This window comes from Somniosus microcephalus, chromosome 12 (assembly GCF_052327205.1).
Source record: "Somniosus microcephalus isolate GS21.2 chromosome 12, FLI_Smic_1.0, whole genome shotgun sequence".
Lineage (NCBI taxonomy): Eukaryota > Metazoa > Chordata > Chondrichthyes > Squaliformes > Somniosidae > Somniosus > Somniosus microcephalus.
In genome coordinates, this window is record NC_140998.1 from 194384370 (window position 1) to 194404222 (window position 19853).

General features: G+C 45.5%; 1 pseudogene; it reads right to left on the bottom strand.

Annotated features, from left to right (window-relative positions):
- LOC147109835 (uncharacterized) overlaps nt 1–350 on the bottom strand; it is a 67611-nt pseudogene extending 67261 nt beyond the window's left edge.
- Between the last annotated feature and the right edge of the window lie 19503 nt (nt 351–19853).

Consider the following 19853-nt stretch of genomic DNA (forward strand, 5'->3'; position numbering starts at 1 on the left):
AGACATCTACACTCCTCTAATTCTGGCCATCCCCAATTTTAATTGCTCCACCGTTGGTGGCTGTGCATTCAGCTACCAAAGTTTTAAGCTCTGGATTTCCCTCCCTAAACCCCTCTGTTTCTCTACTGCTCTTTCCACCTTTAAGAAGCTCCTTAAAACCTACCTCTTTGACCAAGCTCTGCCCTCATGTCTGCTTATGTGGCTCGGTGTCAAATTTTGATTAACAATGCTCCTGTGAAGCACCTTGGGATGTTTTACTACATTAAATGAGCTGTATAAATACAATTTTGTTGTTGTGATACCTCTTCAGCAGAACTTGTGTTGTCCATGGTCTCTTCATCCATCTCCATTGGGCCAGCTGGTAGTGGTGGGCTGGTGGCCTCTGCTCTGGAATTGAAGATGATTGGAGCATCAAAATCTTCTCCAAAGGTTTCTGCTGTAGCCACTTCCTTCTCAAATATAGCTGGTGACAGATGCTTCCCTTTTGAAGATGACTACTGAAGATTCATCCTGGCATATGAGCTGGCTACTACTCTGTTCCCTCAGAGCCTGGCATGAAAGAAGTGTATCATATCCTTCTCTACCAGGCAGGCTTTTTGGGTAAAATGAACTGATAGTTGGGCTTGTCCAGCTTTATTTTTAGTGTACCATAGTACAAAGATCATATGGACAACAACCACACCATCATGACATTGACGTGTTTTGTAGGGAGGCTGCCCTTTATGTGATTTTCTACCAGTGATTAGTGTCAGCACACTCTAGTGACGTGCAGGATATTCTTGTAAAGAATGGCAGATCTGACTGGGCAGCTAATCCCACATTTGTAGAACTTTAGTTTGTGGAGATTACAGATTTTGATGCCTAGATGTATCAGGAATCACATTCATTTTATGTTTTCAGATTATAGACAAGTTTAAAGAAATTGCCGTTCATTTTTCCAAAGATGAATGGGCAGAGCTGAGTGAATGGGAAAAGATCCGTTATAAGAATGTGAAGCGGAACTATGAAGCCATGCTTGCAATAGGTTTGTACAAAATCCATTTTTTTTCTTCCTTTCTACATTTCTCCCTTCCTCTCCTGAACACTTTCATACGTACTGGCATACGTTCCTTCCAATATTGCTGAAACAAAAAATCCTGTCTGAGAGTTGGTGGACAGCAAAGCTGATCCTGAACCTGCCTTCATCTGACTAGCACACATGTATTTTTCATCAGAAAAACTGGATAGTGACCAAGAGTGAAACTCCTGACTGATATTTTTACCCCTTCCTAACCTGAAGTGAGGCCACTTTTAACATTTCTGTTGTCACTGTGGCTGAGATGTGCTAACTGCACAGGTCAGGCATCAAACCTGGGTCTTTCTGACCCTGTTCCATTATTAGATGGTACATTTTACCAAATAAGCTATTTGGAGAGCCTGATAGTATTCAGCTTCTGGGATTCCTTCCAGTCCCACTAATCCTCCCAGGCAAGCAATGAATGTCGCTAAAATGGCGATTGAGTGCCATTCTATGCACCAGTTGTTGCTGTTTTGAACCAGGCGATAGAATACGTACACTTTTCCCTTTCATTTTCCCTTCCCTGAGAGAACAGTTTCCAAACCAACCCTGCAACAGAATCTCCATTAACTGATAGATATTGGAGATTTTACACTGCAATCAAAAGCAATGATTTATCTCAATGAGATGATGGTGTTCATAGATAGCACAAAGCCATATTCAGTGGCCCCCGGTTACCCTTTATTACCATGAGTTTAAACTTTAGAACTAGTTGCTAGACACAGCCTGGCAACATATTTGTGTGGAAATTGCCCTGAATGGAGAATGTGCCCACAACTCAATGCTCCCATTTATAAAGGGAGGGATTGCCTTGGTTAGGGTTATGGTTGCATAGTGGTTCTGTTACTGGACTAGTAATCCAGAGGCCTGGACTAATGACCCAGCGACATGAATTCAAATCACACGATGGCAGCTGGAGAATTTAAATTCAGTTAATAAAATAAATCTGGAATAAAAAGCTGGTGTCAGTAATGGTGACCATGAAACTACTGGATTGTCATAAAAACCTATCTGGTTCACTAATGTCCTTTAGGGAAGGAAATCTGCCATCCTTACCCGGTCTGGCCTATATGTGACTGCAGACCCACAACAATGTGGTTGACTCTTAACTGCCCTCTGAAATGACAGCTCACCACCACCTTCTGAAGGGCCATTCGGGATGGGCTCAACATGCGGGCCTTGCCAGCGACGCCCACATCCCGTGAATCAATTAAAAAAAGGTTGCTATATGTAGTGGCATCATAAGCACATTGATGTTCAATGCATTATCGCTGGAGTTAGCAAAAGCAGAGTTATTGTGTGAAACCAGTAGCAGTGGAGAGAAGTGTACTGTTCTGTTTTACTTTATGTAGAAATGAGTGAAACTGGAAGGAAAATAAGGATTGCATTTTTGTTCCCTTTTAAAAAAATGTGACTGGTCTCCATCCAGTGTGGCTTTTCCCCCATTCTTTGTGCTAAACCATTAAATTATTATCATTAAATACTAAACCAAGAATAAAATCAATAAATATTGGAATAAAGGACGTGAACTCTGCATCTCAGATGCCATCACTGCCCTGCCTTTCTATTGGCCCTGTGAGTGACCATCAGCTGGCACAAATGTAAAGCTCCTTCCTTCGGACTCTCCAATGGGTGCAACAGGGATCAGTGACATACTACTAAAGAAGAACTGTGAAAAGAAAACTCTTGGAGGTCCAGGGTCTGAGTGCTGTGCTCCCAGCACCCCAGCATAACATAAAAGCTCCTTTTCATCTGATCAGTCCTAGTTGGATTTAAATCCAGATGCCATCACAGATATACCACTTTGGATACTGTTGGGGGGGATGGCTTATCAGAGGAAGGCAGCAGCAGCCAACTTCCTGGCAACAGGGGTGGTTCTCCTGCACAGGACGGGAGGAAAAAGAGGGGTAAGAGCTATAGTGATAGGTGATTCTATTGTAAGGGGAATAGATAGGCGTTTCTGCGGCCGCAAACGAGACTCCAGGATGGTGTGTTGCCTCCCTGTTGCAAGGGTCAAGGATGTCTCAGAGCGGCTGCAGAACATTTTGGAAGGGGAGGGTGAACAGCCAGTTGTCGTGGTGCATATAGGTACCAACGATATAGGTAAAAAACGGGATGAGGTCCTAAAAGCTGAATATAGGGAGTTAGGAGGTAAATTAAAAAATAGGACCTCAAACGTAGTAATCTCAGGATTTCTACCAGTGCCACGTGCTAGTCAGAGTAGAAATAGAAGGATATTTCAGATGAATACGTGGCTAGAGGAATGGTGCAAGGTGGAGGGATTCAAATTCCTGGGACATTGGAACCGGTTCTGGGGGAGTTGGGACCAGTACAAACTGGATGGTCTGCACCTGAGAAGGACCGGGACCAATGTCCTTGGGGGAGTGTTTGCTAGTGCTCTGGGGGAGGGTTTAAACTAAAATGGCCACAGTAAATAATCATTCTAAATGGTCTAAGAGCATTAAAAAAACAAGCCTGAAGGCTTTGTGTCTTAATGCGAGGAGCATTCATAATAAGGTGGATGAATTAGCTGCGCAAATAGAGGTAAACGAATATGATATGATTGGGATTACGGAAACATGGCTCCAGGGTGGCCAAGGCTGGGAACTCAACATACAGGGGTATTCAATATTCAGAAAAGATAGGCAAAAAGGAAAAGGAGGTGGGGTGGCATTGCTGGTTAAAGAAGGGATTAACACAATTGTAAGGAAAGATATTGGCTCCGATGATGTGGAATCTGTATGGGTAGAACTGAGAAATACCAAGGGGCAGAAAACATTAGTGGGAGTGGTATATAGACCCCCAAACAGTAATGTGGTGGTTGGGGATGGCATTAAAAGGGAAATTAGAGATGCATGCAATAAGGGCACAGCAGTTATCATGGGTGACTTTAATCTACATATAGATTGGGCTAACCAAATTAGTAACAATACTGTGGAGGAGGAATTCCTGGAGTGTTTACGGGATGGTTTCCTGGACCAATATGCCGAGGAACCAACTGGAGATCAGGCATCTTAGACTGGGTATTATGTAATGAGAAAGGATTAATTAGCAATCTTGTTGTGCGAGGACCCTTGGGTCGGAGCGATCATAATATGATAGAATTCTTCATTAAGATGGAGAGTGAAGTAGTTGACTCAGAGACTAGGGTCCTGAATTTAAATAAAGGAAACTATGATGGTATGAGGCGAGAGTTGGGTAGGATTGATTGGGGAATGTCACTCAAAGGGTTGACGTTGGATAGGCAATGGCAAACATTCAAAGATCGCATGAATGAACTACAGAATCTGTTCATTCCAGTTTGGCATAAAAATAAAACAAAAAAGGTGACTCAACCATGGCTAACAAGGGAAATTAGGGATAGCAGAAGATCCAAGGAGAGGACATATAAATTGGCCAGAAGAAGCAGTAAACCTGAGGATTGGGAGCAGTTTAGGATTCAGCAAAGGAGGACAAAGGGATTAATTAAGAGGGGGGAAATAGAGTATGAGAGTAAGCTTTCAGGGAACATAAAAACTGACTGTAAAAGCTTTTATAGATATGTGAAGAGAAAAAGATTGGTGAAGTCAAGCGTAGGTCCCTTGCAGTCAGAATCAGGGGAATTTATAATGGGGAACAAAGAAATGGCAGACCAATTAAATACATACTTTGGTTCTGTCTTCACAAAGGAGGACACAAATAACCTCCCAGAGATGTCGGGGAACATAGGGTCTAATGAGAGGGAGGAACTGAAAGAAATCAGTATTTGTAGGGAAATGGTGTTAAGGAAATTGATGGGATTGAAGGCCAATAAATCCCCAGGGTCTGATAATCTACATCCTAGGGTACTTAAGGAAGTGGCCCTAGAAATAGTAGATGCATTGTTGGTCATCTTCCAAAATTCGATAGACTCTGGAACTGTACCCATGGACTGGAGGGTAGCTAATGTTACCCCACTATTCAAAAAAGGTGGTAGAGAGAAAATGGGGAATTATAGACCGGTAAGCCTGACATCGGTAGTGGGGAAAATGCTAGAGTCCATTATAAAAGATCTAATAGCAGAGCACTTGGAAAACAGTGACAGGATCAGACAAAGTCAACATGGATTTACAAAAGGTAAATCGTGCTTGACTAATCTACTGGAATTTTTTGAGGATGTAACTGGTAAGATAGATAAGGGAGAACCAGTGGATGTGGTGTATTTGGACTTTCAGAAGGCTTTTGATAAGGTCCCACATAAGAGATTAGCGTGTAAAGTTAAGGCACATGGGACTGGGGGCAAGGGATTGACTTGGATAGAGAACTGGTTGGCAGACAGAAAGCAAAGAGTTGGAATAAACGGGTCTTTTTCCGAGTGGCAGGCAGTGACTAGTGGGGTACCGCAGGGATTGGTCCTGGGACCCCAGCTATTCACAATATATATTAATGATCTAGACGAGGGAATCGGATGTAATATCTCCAAGTTTGCAGACGACACAAAGCTGGGTGGGCGTGTGTGCTGTGAGGAGGATGTCGAGAAACTCCAGTATGATTTGGACAGGTTGGGTGATTGGGCAGAAGCATGGCAGATGCAATATAACGTGGATAAATGTGAGGTTATCCACTTTGGTGTCAAAAACAGGAAGGCAGATTATTATCTGAATGGCAATAGATTGGGAGAAGGGGAAGTGCAACGAGACCTGGGTGTCCTTGTGCACCAGTCGCTGAAGGTAAGCATGCAGGTGCAGCAGGCGGTTAAGATGGCAAATGGCATTTTGGCCTTCGTAGCGAGAGGGTTTGAGTACAGGAGCGAGGATGTCTTGCTGCAATTGTACAGGGCCTTGGTGTGACCACACCTGGAGTATTGTGTGCAGTTTTGGTCGCCTTATCTGAGGAAGGATGTTCTTGCCATGGAGGGAGTTCAGCGAAGATTCACCAGGCTGATACCTAGGATGGCAGGAATGACGTATGAAGAGAGATTGGGTCGACTGGGCTTATACTCGCTGGAGTTTAGAAGAATGAGAGGGGATCTCATTGAAACTTATAAAATACTAACAGGACTGGACAGACTGGATGCAGGAAAGATGTTCCCGATGGCCGGGGAGTCCAGAACCAGGGGTCACAGTCTAAGGATAAGGGGTAAGCCATTTAGGACTGAGATGAGGAGGAATTTCTTCACCCAGAGAGTGGTGAACCTGTGGAATTCTCTGCCACAGAGGGCGGTGGAGGCCAGTTCATTAAATATATTCAAGAAAGAGTTGGATATATTTCTTGAGGCTAAAGGGATCAAGGGATATGGGGAGAAGGCAGGGACAGGGTACTGAATTTGGATGATCAGCCATGATCTCATTGAATGGCGGAGCAGGCTCGAGGGGCCGAATGGCCTACTCCTGCTCCTATCTTCTATGTTTCTATGAAAGGAAAGCCTCTGTACTGCTCTTACCTGATGTTATTCTAAAGTGGTTAGATTCAACAGATGCCTTACATCAGTAAGTTAAATACAAGCAATTATCAACTGTAGATGATTGGAATATTTTAATTTTCACAGGATTGAATGTACCAAAGCCAGCATTCATGTCAAGACGTAGCAGGGGGTGCCAACCTCGTGTGTATGAATCGAGTGACTCGGATGAGGATTGGACGCCTAAACCTCTTGTGAAAAACCCACCACGTAAATTGAATGTGTTTTCTTCATTAAAATATTAAAAGTGTTTATTTTTTAAAACCTGATTGCAACCAGTTTGGCCAGGAGCTCGTACAAATTTGTTGTCAGGAGGCAGTTACTTTTAGGTTTTGCCTAACTGGAAAGATAAGTAAATTGACTTATATTTTTCCTGGCTGAAATATATACTTAATGCAAGTTTTCTTTTTCTAATTTTTATCTGCATAATGTGTTGATTCTTCTTTGGGCTGGAATACACTCGATATTTTTAGAATCATCATGCTGTTAACATAAATAAACTAAATTCTGAGATTATCCAAATCACTGACATTACTTTTTTTTTAAAGAGGGGAGAATCTTTAAGCCTCCCTTTAAGAATGAAGATACCAAGAAGACTAAGAAAGAGAGCACCAGAAAGGTAATTCAGTGTGAACAGAAATTCTTATCAGACTAATGTGTCAAGGTGGAAACAAACTGCTAGAAATTCACAGCAGGCCTGTCAGCATCTGAAAGATATATTGATACAGGGTCCTCCTCAAACATTAACCAGTCTTTCTCCTTCAGACACGAATTTACCTGCTACATACTTCCAGCATTTTCTGTCTTTATCTCTCATTTCCAGCAATTAATTTTCTTTTTAATTCTGTTGGATGAGTGCCCAATCTGCGGCCGATGACCTTGGCAACTTGGCTCTCTTGGTAATTATATTTCTTACTTTCTTACTTGTCCTATTTGAATTTCATGACTTGGAGATTTGGAAATGAACTATCCTTAACACTGCTTGTGGATAAATCCTCCATCAGCATCTCAAAATATGTGAACACCAGCAGCTTGAAATATTGGCAAATTAATTGGAACATGGATTAAACTTTATATGTTAGTCACGAGGCTCCATAGTATGGATCTAACTGGTTCACAAGGACAAACTTCTTTGGTCCCTGCTGCAGCACTAAGATCTCAAGGTTCCTAGTTTGTAGCCAGGATCCTTGCTCTTGATTATTATGTTTTGAGCTCTGCTGGAAAAGTACTTGTGCGTAGTGATGCCTCCTGATACTTGAGTTCCCTGCCAATACTTGCTGTTTAGACACTTGGACAAGGCAATGGAGGACAATTAGCACCTATAGAACTGTACTTCAGTTTCTTCAGGCGAGCAGGGAGCTGATAGGTATTTATTCATACAGTTAATTCCTTATCTCTGATTTTGTTTTTGTATTCTAAATTCCTGTGTACAGCCTTCACAAAAACACTTGGTGGAGTGGATGTGCTAAAGTTTGGAAAGATAATTTCATGTTCCACAGAATGAAAATCTTTGTTACCAGTTGCTTGTGTACATCCGGTGGAATACAATATTAGTTTTTAGGCACTGTCAAATATTACGGCCTAGAAATTCGGTTGTGTAGTTCCCCAGTGTTTGGTGCTACGGGTGCCAAATTTGGACCAAAATGGCGTCCGAGCAGCGCACGCACACTTCTGGTGCGGACCATGCCAGATGCCATCTTGGTGAGGGCGGGAGTGTGGCTGTTAGGAGCGTGCGCTAGAAGTATGGTAAGTAGGCACATTGTGACGTGAATCAGTGTGCAATGCTGATTTGACGCCAGTGCTGCCATTTTCGTCGTCATCGCTGGAGCTAGCACAGCTGAACATGCGTTCAGCAGCAGGAAGGATCCCCCAACTAGCGATATTTCAAGGGATCATTAACCACTTTCAGGGAACTTGCTTTTTGATTTCTACTGACTGTGTACGTTTGGGGAACGGTTTGGAGCTTTTTTTAAGTTGTTGAGGTGACGGGGAGTGGTGCTGCAAGTGGAGAAGGCCTTGGCCGGGATCTTACCTTTCGGGCGCGTTGGGGGTGCGGGACAGCTGCCTTCCGGGTTCTTGTCCCACCCCCAGAGACATCCGACACACAGACCCTATTTTGCGTCAATTGGCCTTGTTAAGCCCGCCCTGCGGGCTTGCCGGCCAATTAAGAGAAAGCCGGTGTCAGACGACGTAAGTTGATGACACGTCATCTGCCGGTTTTCTTAAAGGGGCCACTACTCTTTCTTTTTGACAGATTATTTTTTCAGTGTTTGATAGCATTGAGGTGCTGCAAACACTGACAATCACTGTACAAAGATGAGCCCTTGCACCCAAGCTCTCCAGTGACTCTCTCCTTAGGGTAAAACAGATGGCAGCTGCAGGTGAGGTTACAGAAGCAATCTGTCACTGGTGAGAGAGGTTCTCCCAATGAGGTGGGACTGCACAAGCTTCAAAGCTTGTCATCTACAGAAAATTCTAAACACATTAAAAATGACTTTCTCCACTTTTTCTTACCTCTGCAACTCACCAGTGTCCCATTGGATCCTTCACACCACTTCTGCAGCTGTCATCTATACACAAACATGACAGTAGACCTACAGCGCGCCACACTTACCCTGGCCGGGTTTTCCGAAGTCGGGAAGCCCACAGTAGAAGTGGCAAAATTGGAAAAAGCCTCTTAACTGCCTGTTAACTACCTGTTAACAAGCAGTTAAGTGACTATAATCCTCTTCCCGCCGCTAGGAGTCGGGTCCCTGCACAAATCGGGGACCTGACCACCGGGAAGATTGATTGGAGGCGGGTTGGAAGTGGGTTCAGGACCTGCTTCCAATATTTTTGATTTTGCCAGCAGTTCCCCCTCCAAACCCGCCTCCTCGGGGCTGGTAAAATCGAGCCCCTTGTTTCTGAATTCAAGGGTTCTTGTCAGACTACTTGCTCCCAGTCATGGGTGCTCTAGTTGTCATCCCCCTTGGCCTGCAACATGTCAGGGAGATGGAGCAGAGGCAGCAAAGAAGAGGACAAGCTGCTCACCGAGGGAGGGCTCTCAGCAGGTGGCCTTACCCACCTAGGGTCTTCCGAGAACAATTCTCTTACCTCAACCTGAGCCAGGAGCAGTGTCTGAGGCATCTGCAATTTATAAAGGAGGTGCTCACAGAAGTCTGCCACCTCTTGCAGTCAGACCTGCAGCCTCACTCCAGGGCAAGGACAGCGCTACCAGTGGCTGTGCAGGTGACCGTGACTTTCTGAGCGTCAGGATCCTGCCAGGCTGGAGCAGGCGACATCTGTAACATCTCACAGTTCACTGTCCACTGCTGTACAAGCGAGGTGACAAGAGCTCTTTACACCAGGAAAGGGGACTTCATTGTCTTCTCCCTGACCAGAGAGAAGCAAATGGAGCATGCACTTGACTTTGCCATGATAGCGATTTCCCCATGGCGCAGGGTGCTTTGCGGGCACCATATATAAATGCTTAGGAATATAGCAGTAAGCCATTGAGCACCTCGAGCCTGTTCCACCATTCAATGAGATCATGGCTGATCTGTGACATAACTCCGTATACCCACATTTGGCCCATATCCCTTAATACCTTTAATTAACCAAAAGCTATCAATCTCTGATTTAAAATTAACAATTGATCTAGCACCAATTGCTGTTTGCGGAAGAGAGTTCCAGACTTCTACAACCCTTTGTGTGTAGGAGTGTTTCCTAATTTCACTCCTGAAAGGCCTGGCTCTAATTTTTGGACTATACCCCCTAGTTCTACAATTCCCAACCAACAGAAATAGTTTCTCTCTATCTACCCTATCTGTTCCCCTTAATACCTTGAAAACTTCGATCAGATCACCCCTTAACCTTCTAAATTCTAGGGAATACAATTTGTGTAATCTCTCCTCGTAACTTACCCCTTGAAGTCTGGGTATCATTCTGGTAAACCTATGCTGCCCTCCTTCCAAGGCCAATATATCCTTCCTAAGATGTGGTGCCCAGAACTGCTCACAGTACTCCAGGTGTGGTCTAACCAGGGTTTTGTATCGCTGCAGCATGACTTCTACCCCCTGTACTCTAGTCCTCTAGATATAAAGGCCAGCATTCCATAAGTCTTTTTCATTATTTTCTGTACCTGTTCATGACATTTTAATGATGTTTGTACCTGGACCCCCAAGTCTCTTTGGACCGCCACTGTTTTTAGCTTTTCATCATTTAGAAAGTATCCTGTTCTATCCTTTTTAGGTCCAAAGAGGATAACCTCTCACTTGCCTACATTGAAATCCATTTGCCACAGTTTTGGCCGTTAACTTAATAATCTGTATAATGCTGAGTTATACCACAACCGCAGAGGTTACCACTCGCTAACTGTGCAGTTGGTGTGTGACCATGCTCAGCATATTCTGATGGTGAATGCCCAGTATCCTGGCAGCAGTCATGATGCTTTTATTCTGTGCCAGTCCGCTACTCCCTCAGTCTTTGAGACACCAAGACAAACCAGTGGGTGGCTACTGGGCGACAAGGGCTATCTCTTGACCACCTGGTTCGTGACTCCACTCCGCAACCCAACCACCCGTTTTTGGGGGCTACCGAATTTCGAGCCCTACCTCTCTTTTAGGGATTGTGGGTGGTTTGTGAAGACCAAAGCTGAAGTCGTAAAACTATGCATCTAACCTCCTCTCTCATGTTCCTGAATGCACTAATTCATGCTTCCTAAGTCTAGGCTGACTTAATGTGCAGCCCTGTTGGCATTTCCTAAATGGCTGTTCTTCATGTGTTAGACTCATCATTGTTGGAGTAGATCTGTCCCTTTTATTGTATACACGCAGAGACCCTTTCCACAACTGATGATTAGTTAGCATTTAGTGGGAATCCTGGCTAATTTTATTCCCTCCCTTGCAAAAGGGTGCTGAGGTAAATTGTAATTAGACTTGGGTGTACAGGGCACAATTTGCAGATGACACAGAACTTGGAAGTATACTGAACAGTAAGGAGGACAGTGATAGACTTCAAGAAGATAGACAGCCTGGTGGAATGGGCGGACACGTGGCAGATGAAATTTAATGCAGAAAAGTGCGAAGTGATACATTTTGGAAGGAAGAACAAGGAGAGGCAATATAATGTAAAGGGTACAATTCTAAAGGGGGTGCATGAACAGAGACCTGGGGGGTATATGTACACAAATCGTTGAAGGTGGCAGGGCAGGTTGAGAACGTGGTTAAAAAAGCATATGGGATCCTGGGCTTCATAAATAGAGGCATAGAGAACAAAAGCAAGGAAGTTATGATGAACCTTTATAAAACACTGGTTCGGTCTCAACTGGAGTATTGAGTCCAATTCTGGGCACTGCTCTTTAGGAAGGATGCGAAAGCCTTAGAGAATGGTTCCACGGATGAAGGACTTCAGTTATGTGGATAGACTGGAGAAGCTGGGGTTGTTCTTCTCATTCCAGAGATGGTTGAGATGAGATTTGATAGAAGAGTTCAAAATCATGAGGGGTTTAAACAGAGTAGATAGAGAGAAACATAGAAACATAGAAGATAGAAACTGTTCCCATTGGTGGAAGGGTCGAGACTCAGAGGACACAGATTTAAGGTGATTGGCAAAAGAACCAAAGGCGACATGAGGAAAACTGTTTTACGCAGCGAGTGGTTAGGATCTGGAATTCACTGCCTGAAAGGGTGGTGGAGGCAGATTCATTGTGGCTTTCAATAGGGAATTGGATAAGTACCTGATGGAAATAAATGTGCAGGGCTCTGGGGAAAGGGCAGGGAGTGGGACTAGCTGAAGTGCTCTTGCAGAGAGCCAGCATGGGCTCGACAGGCCAAATCGCCTACCTCTGTGCTGTAACCATTCTATGATTCTATTAAGTTTACCACATTTGCTGAGATCAGCAAACTTAACAGAGGAGTACAGTATCAAACATGGGAACTTTCTGATATGTGTGGCTCAGTACTACACTGGGGAGCAACTGCATTTATCCAACGGGTAGTTGGGTAGCTTTGTTTATTAAATATTCGAAAACAACTAATGAACAGGAAAAATAGACAAACACTTTGACTTGTACACAATCTCTTTAGTAATACAGGCAGTCTTGAGGCAGCTATTCTTTAATTCAGAAGCGGTGAGATACAGTTTTACTGTCATATTCTGCATTTCAGAACCAAAAAGCCCCATCAAAGATTGCATCCCAATCAGAAGAGGATAAAGCTGAAGTTTCCAGGGGCTTCACTGAGGACAATGCCTCAGCGATGGAAGAGACAGCTCCAGTTAAAAAGATCAAAAGAGAAACGAGCACCTTGCTTTGTGAAAATGAATCTTGTAGTGAATCCAATAAAGGTATTTGTCCTGGAATAAAGGATTTCAGTAAAGTATTACTATTTTGAATAATTATTTTTTTTAATGAGGAAGAGATGCTCTCTGTTGATAATGTGACCACTACCGTAGTCATTCAAATCAGATTAACACAGTGTCTTGCATTATTATGTAAATGTCTACAGCATCTTCTGTGTAACCAGAAACAAACCTTACATGCAAGAATATTAAAATTAATTGGTTCAATTTTTCTTCAGAATCTTTTTGATTTATTCCATAGTTGTCTGTACTGGAAAGATCTTGGGGTCAGCAAATGAAACAACCAAAACGACTGAAAGCAGAAGATACAGTTTCAGAAATAGAGAGAGAAAAGTTTATACGGAAGAAAGGGAACTTTGTGACGATGATTACCTGTGTATGTGAAAAGTAACCTATCCATTTCCTCAGGGCAGGAATAATTTATTGGGCGTTTTGGTATGATGGCACATGGCCTTGGTAGGCCGGGGGATTGGTGGAGCAATGCAGCATGTCAGAGTGGTGGGACAGGAGTGCAGGCCTGTGTTTGCCCACAAACAGGCACCGATTGTTCTTTTTCACTGAGGAAAAACAATCACAAATATGATCCCCAAACTATTGATAATAATTCTGGAATCTTGTAATAAAATAGAATAGGACTTTCAGTAATTATAAACTAATGGCCCTGATTACAGGGAATAGCAGCCCCTTGTCTAAGATATTGAAGCATCCTATACCAGCCTGCAGCAGGACCTGGACAACATCCAGGCTTGGGCTGACAAGCGGCAGCTAGCATTCAAACTTATGAACAGCAAACAATGACCATCTCCGAAGAATTGACGGTGCAGCCAGAATTAAGTTAGGAGTCAGCATGGTTTGGGAAGGGGTGTGGGGAGAAGATGATGGCCTAACTGAAAGGGCAAATTTGAGAAGTGACACTGTCCCCTAGTGTGATTTGCCTGATAGCTTAGAGGGACTTATGTTACTGGATATGCAGGTTGAACTTCATTCAAAGAATGAGGAAGCTATAGGAGGTAATTCAGCCTCCTTGTGCAAAATTCCCTTCCTGCCCACTCCTAATCTTATCTGGTGCAGCACAGCCTGGAGATACTGTTGACAGTTTTTGCAATGCTGTTGTTAATTGTGGTCAGTACTGCCTTTTTGGAGTAAAGAACCGAACATGTCGCCCAGAACAAGCCCTTGTATACCACAGAGTGGGGGAAGATCTGACTGGCACTGGGTGTAATTTTCATAGAGGGAAGATGCCCCAAGTGTTTTCCCCAGCTGATATATCATGGAAATATTGTACTTGTGTGTGGAGACTGAATTGCAATCTACGATAGGTAATCTATCCTTTCTCAGTACTAACCCCCTTCACCTTCATGAACACTGAATAATGAATTGAGATCCTGATCCATCTTTAATTTGTATTTTATGTGTTAGTTTGTGAAGACTGCGAGACATTTTTTATTGAAGAATGCCCTGTGCATGGTCCTCCAGTGTTCATAAAGGACATGGTGGTGGAATTCGGTCAGCCAGACAGAGCACGTTTAACCCTTCCGGAGGGTCTCAGCATAGCGACTTCAAAAATTCGAAAAGCTGGTCTTGGTGTATGGAATGAAGGGCAGGTTATTCCCAAAGGCGTTCACTTTGGACCCTATGAAGGAATAGTATCAAATGAAGAAGCAGAGGCTGTCAGTGGGTATTCATGGGCGGTAAGTGACTGCTGTCGTTATCAAGTTCCTTATTTTATAAAAAAGTTCAGGACTTATTGGAATTTATTTTCTATAAATTATCCAACATTCCCATTCCTGGTTGCTACTCAGTGAGTCCTACTGGTAAGTAGACAGCGAGTGAAGACAGAATTAGTCTTTGCTGTGAGGCCTCTTGTGTTCACTTAGCCTGTCAACACATGGAAATGTTCACAAATGAAGAATGGATTACTGGGTGTGTTTATTGTAGGGCTGGGAGCAGCCACGGAACTACCCGAACATGACTCACCACCATCAGGAAGCAAGAAAGCAAACATGCTTCTATCTGACTGAAACCCACCAAACACCACCACAGAGGAAACAATTGCAATTCACCCCACTGAGACCAAAGGTGTATCAAAGTTCACAGCACCTTCCCCACAGCTGATAGTGTCAGTGCTGAGAGAAAAATCCTCTCACACCACTGAGGCCATAGCAGACTCCCAACTATTTATAAAAACTCTGCCACCCACCCCGCCCCCAGCTGAGGCAGCACGTTCACACTCTGAAACAAAATCCCTCACTAGAATTCCTCCCCACCCCGCTGCCAGCTGAGGCAATTATTGAACTCCGTGGCTGCGAATTCCGAAGTTTCAGTGCTGGCCGGTCAGGCTGGTTTTGCTGAGAAATGGTGGCTGCCTTGCTTTTGGTGGGTCCTGCGGTGGCCGCCATTTTGCGAGGTCGGTAGTGCTGCTGTTGCCTGCGCATGCCCCAGATAGTTAGATGAGACAGATCGTCACATCAATGAGCTGGATTTTCTCAATGGAGACAAGTTGGAGGCGAGACTGTTGCTTGTGTCGCTGTCCCGCCTCTACCTTCGTCTGACCAACCATAGGGATTTTCCCCTGATTGACCTTGTTAAGCCTGTCCTGCTGGCTCAGCAGGCCAATTAGGGAGGAAGTCACTGACCGAGCACGTGAACGTCAGACGTGCTATCTGTCAAGACTTCTTGAAAGAAGAAATGTCAGCGTTTGACAGCTCTGTGAAGCTGTCAAACACTGACATTCTCTGTAGTTTGATGAGTACTTGTATTCAGGACTCATCAACCTTTCAATTTGTGGATTTCACGTGGCTGTTGGTTCGGAGGATCCAACAGCCAGTCTGTGAAATCGATAAGGAGGATGTCTGGTCTCCCGATCCAGAGAGGATGAAGGCTGTAGGAAGAAAACAAGGTAAGTGACCATTTTTTTACACTTGTCACTCACCTTACATACTTACCACTCCACACTTGCACCCATCACTAACCTCTATATCTTACTTCCAGGTACCTCCGACCGCCGAAGACCTCCTCCACATCACCTCCAACCCGGCGGGGTTCTCCGAGGTCGGGAAGCCTTCAGCTGTGAAGGTAAAATGGCACTAATCCTTTTGTCTGCCTGTTAACAGGCAGTTAAAAGTATTTAATGCCTTTCCCGCCTCCAGGAGACGGGACCTGAAGCAGCACATCTTCCCGCCTCCTGGCATTTCTGCTACTTTACCGGCCGTCCTGCCTCCATGCCTGCCTCCTCGGGGCTTGGAAAATCCAGCCCAATGAGTGTCGAACGCTGGTTTGACACAATATCTGCCATTTTTGACATGCTGCTCCATTTTGCATCCTCTCCCTATCACAACCAGCTGACTATACGTTCAGCAGCAGGAAGGACCTCCCAGGTCCGCTATTTAAAGGTATCATCAACAACTTACAGCTGACTTGCTTTTTGATCTGTCCTGGCTCTGGCACAATTTGTGCGACTGTTTGGAGCTTTCTACAGTTATTTAATGTTGTTGAGGTGACAGGGACCTTGCTACTCATTTAAAGGCTTCTGCTCACACCACTTGCTCCCAGTCATGGGGTCTCTACTTGCAGTCCCCCTCGCGCTCGAGTATGACGGAGATGGAGCAGAGGTCTTCCAAGAGCACTTCTTCTACCTGTGCTTAAGCCAGGAGCAGTGTATTAGGAGGCTCCGCTTCACCAAGGAGGCAGTCACAGAACTCTGCCACCTCCTGCAGCCGAACATGCAGCCTCAGAGCGCAGCGGCTCTCCCAGTGGCCCTGAATTTTTTTGCCAGTTTGGAAAAGGGGACATAGCTAACATCTCCCAGTTTGCTGTCCATCGCTGCAACCAGGAAGTCACAAAGCTGTCTACTCCAGGAGAAGGGACTTCATTGTCTTCTCTCCAAACAGAGAGAAGTAGGAGGAGCGTGCATGTGGCTTTGCCAGGCTAACGGGATTCCTCATGGTGCAGTGTGGCATCGACTGCACACTTGTGGCTTTGCGGGCACTGCAGACCAATCCTGAGATATTCCGTAACTGCAAGGGCTACCAGTCACTTAATGTGCACTTCTTGTGCGACCATGTCCAGCACATCATGATGGTGAATGCCCGGTATCGTCGCAGCAGTAACGATGCCTTCATCCTGCACCAGACCACTTTGCTAGCAGTCTTTGAACCACCACGTCAAACCCGAGGGTGGCTGCTTAGGGACAAGGGCTATCCACTCTGCTCCTGGCTGATGAGTTCCCTCCACAACCACACCAATCATGGCCAGCACTCATATAATGACAGCCATGCTGCCATGAGGAGTCTCATCGAGCAGACCATTGAGGTTCTCAAGCAACAGTTCCACTGCATTGACCGCTCAGGAGGAGCCCTCCAATACAGGCCGGAGCGGGTTTCCCATTTCGTGGTGGTCTGCTGCATGCTCCACAACTTGTCCACATGAGGGCACAGCCCATGCCACCATGGGTCCATCAAGCCTGTCCCATACAATTGCGATACCTTGTGTATCACAATATATACACTCTACCCCACCCAAAACCATAAAATACCAAGGCTAATTTGGGAAAAAAATCTGGGAAATTCCTTTCGGACCTAACTAGGCGATCGAAACTAGTCCAGGAGATCACTCTGGTCCTGAATTCCCTGCAGTGTCTACCTTCTGTAAGAGGTGATCTCTGCCCCAGCCAGAAACAAGTCCAGCTCGCGCTTGAAAGAACTCTGTGAGTCCGTGTCCACCACACGAGACGGCAGCCTGTTCCTGAGGTCCACTATTCTATGGGAAAAGAACCTCGTCCTGACAGCTAACCTAGATCTAGACTTATACAACTTAGATTTGTGACCCCTAGTCCTTCCTAACCTATTGAAACAAACTATCAGCTGGAACACAATCATTCCCTTCACCCCTTCATTATCTTATGAACGTCAATCAAATTCCCTTTAAGTCTACGCTTCCCTAAAATGTAGAGTCCCAACACTTTTAGCCTATCTTGATAACAAAGATGCTATCCTGATAAATAAGAGAGGAGGAGGAGAAGGAAGTGAGCAGGCAGGCAGCACATCCCCGATCCAGATGGGCTGTCCATGAGCCCTTCATCAGACTCTGGTTGCAGTGAGTGAAACCCCAGATCCCCGTTGCCCACCACTTCCCCATCTTACCATCCCTCTGTCACAGAACATCACAGCATCCTCCTGGGCACAAAGCTGAAATGAGAGCCACCACAAAACACACATTTCAAACATAATTTATAAATTCATCAAAATCAAATCAAAAGAACAAAGTCAACTAATCACCCTTGTGCATTCCCTTAGTGTCTGTCTTTGCTGTGCCTTTTCCTACTCTAATGCTCCTACGAAGTGCTCCCCCAGTGGCTGCAGCATGGCTGGTGGAAAGCTGCTGACTTTCAGTGGGGAGACTACAGATGGGCCTGCAGGATGATCTCGAGCAGCAATGGCCCTAGAAAGCCCGGCTGTAGACTGCGCCACCTTGGTATGGGCGGCAGAAGTCTGGGCTGGCTGGTGCAAGCGCACTGGCAGGGTGGCAGTGGTGGGAGTACGAATGCTGTCTTCTTGAGAGAGGACAGCAGGTTCTTGCTCCACATGGCCACTGCCACTCCCTCGGGATGGGGCCTCAGCACTATTAGCCACCTGTTGGAGCACAGATTGCTGGACTGCTGTGACAACCTGCGAGCACTTTTCCACACTCGTAAACCCAGCCACAATGGTATCAGTCTGAGCTTGCAGGGCAACAAGTTGAGACTGCAGGAGAGCAGTCTGCGCGTCCACTGCAGCAGTGAGACATTGGGTCACTTCCGTTGTGCTGCAATGGAAATGTGAGTTCGCCCATCACACCCAGCATCATGGTTGGGTCCACAAGTTCTCTAATGGAGTTGCCCATTATTTCCACCCTGGAAATCATTGGCTCCAAGCCCAACGCAAAAACCCATAATATTGGAGCCAGACTCCTCCATGCTGCTTGACACTGACCAGAGGCTCTCTGGCAGGCTTGCCATTACACCAAGCATTTCTGTGTGCATGCCCATCACCCTTCTTCTGAAGGCTGCACCATCGAGACTATCATCTGAGTCCTGTGCAGCAGAACTCATGCGTAATCTCGCCCTGCGGGGAGCTGGCACCCGAGCTACATTTTCCCCCTGGCTTGGCTGCAGCCCACTCATGCCTGGTGATTCACCACGTGCAGATCCTGCCTCTATACTACCCTCTAAAGTACGGGCAGTGCCAGTTGCTGAGCTGGTGTCTGCGAATGTCAGTTCCAGTGCCGCTGTGTCTTCTTCTCCTCCATCACTCTCTTCCTCCAGAACTTCAGAGACAGGCTGGGCTGCTGGCAGTGCTTGGGTATCTGAAAGGAGAAATGCACAAGGGTCGGGTTGTGATGAAGTAGGAGGGAAAGCCAGATATCCATGCATACACCATCAGCAGCGTGCAAGTGAAAAGAGATTGTGGGATGAGGGATAGTGGGCTGTGAGAAGAAGGATTAGGTATAAGCATACCGTCATCATCAGCAATGTTTTTCACTTCCCCGGTCACCACGGACTCTGTCACTGCCCCAACAATTATTGCGAGCACTACTTCCTTCAAGTCCATGAGGTTCTCAATTCTGACTTACCCTTTTTCTTACTTCTTAGGCAGTCCCTCGGAACCGAGGATGACTTGCTTCCACATTAAACATGAGTTCTCAGGTGACTGATGAGTCCAATGCAGGACCTACAGTCTCTGTCACAGGTGGGGCAGATGGTGCTTGCATGGGAGGGTGGCTGGGGTGCTTGGGTTGACGTGCGCTCCTTGTGCTGCCTGCGCTTGATTGCCGCTTCCTCCCAGCAAAGAGACTCTAGGTGTTCAGTGCCTTCCCGGATGCTTCTCCTCCATTTTGTGCGGTCTTGGGCCAGGGATTCCCAGGTGTCGGTGGGGACGTTGCACTTTTTCAAGGAGGCTTTGAGAGTGTCCTTGAAGCATTTCCTCTGCCCGCCTGGGGCTCTCTTGCCGTGTCGGAGCTCCGAGTAGAGTGCTTGTTTTGGGAGTCTCGTATCGGGCATGT